The sequence below is a fragment of the Leucopleurus acutus genome (genome assembly GCF_964270905.1).
Source record: "Leucopleurus acutus genome assembly, chromosome: X".
NCBI classification, from domain to species: domain Eukaryota; kingdom Metazoa; phylum Chordata; class Mammalia; order Artiodactyla; family Delphinidae; genus Leucopleurus; species Leucopleurus acutus.
In genome coordinates, this window is record NC_139148.1 from 33,960,680 (window position 1) to 33,962,243 (window position 1,564).

The window sequence follows — 1,564 nt, forward strand, 5'->3', positions numbered from 1 at the left end:
GTCTACATTTGTTCATTTAAACATCTTGTCCAAAGAAACCATTTCTTCTTTCAGCTGAGAAAACAATCTAATCTAAAAAGTGTAAGTTCTTATTGTGGTAGAAATTCCCTTTTCGAGGTGAGCCTATGACTCTATGCATTCATGGACACGATGTCCTGACACTTCATGGCATCATGACCAGCACTGTTATATCAGAAAGAAGCCCTGTGGGCAAATTTTACTTCTGGACTCAGGTGATAATGTTACCTTTATGGCAATGGCAGGGCAATTTTTTTTTTTTTGGTCATTTTAACAATATAATTATCTCTACTCATTCTGAACATCATGGTTTTCAGACTATGGTTCATTCACATAGGCTTACAGCCATTATGTTTGGATTTTCTTTAACTTAAAAGGATAGTGTCTTGTTTGTAAACCATGCAAATTAAAATGCAGAAAGACAAGCCACTGTGATATTCGAATCTGATATTTTAATCACTTAAGTCAAAGAAGTCAAGGTTCTATTTTCATGGCGAATATAATTTGCAGATGACCTTACTGTATATTTGTACTTGTCCCTCAGGTGAATTAGGGGTCTTAAAAAAAATCTTCACACCAGGAGAGTTCCTATGGTTCATACTATTAGGCTAACATCAGAACTGTCCACTCTATTAGGTTTTTCCCCGGTTGAAAAGCAGATGATTTTATGACCTTGAGATGATCACCTGAATAAGGGATGTACCTCACTGAGGGCTATTGTGTGGGAAAGGAGGTGTCAAATACTGAAAACTCAGATATAAAAAGAGTAATGTGAAGCATGGAAAAGTTGTCAAAATGGTAATCCTGACTGACTATATGAAAGGGAAACACCCAAGAGGTGACCTTATTTAACCCTTAGGAACAGAAGCCATGCACTCTGACAACAGTTGTACCCCTCTCAGCTTCTCATGATGGTTTCAGATTAAGGTGGCATACATTCCCTTCAAAGTTAACTCCATTTGTACATACTTTCTTCCCAAAGCAATTTCTTTCCATTTAAATAAGCCAGACAGCCTTTAAAATATCTCCCACGAGAATTAACTTGCATAAGATATTTAACCACTTAGTAAACATCAAAGTGTCATATGAATGCTTAACCTTACAACAAGGAGACATAAATCTACCCCAAAATAAAGATGTAAAAGGTAATGCTAAATTTTCATCAGATTGTAACTGAAAAAATTGATGAAGACATTTTAGTATTCTAATTCTTGTAAGGAGGATAGTAACTCCACACAAGAAAAGAATTTAGCAAATTCTTCTAATCTAAGGTCCCCCACCCCCCATCTCCAGGATTATTTTGAAGGGAGTTAAAACACTCGGATGAAAAGGTTGCTTATACAAATACATGTAGTCTATTATTTATGTGTGTATTGAAAATCAGACAATGGAATTCATAAAAGGTTAGAGCTGAAATGAACCTTAGGGATCATCTAGTATATTTTCCATTGTCTGCAACAGAGGCAAGACTAGAATTTAGGTCTCTCAACTTCTAGACCTTTGTCCCTATTTAAACTATTTAATTTTTTGAGAAAAGTAAAAATTT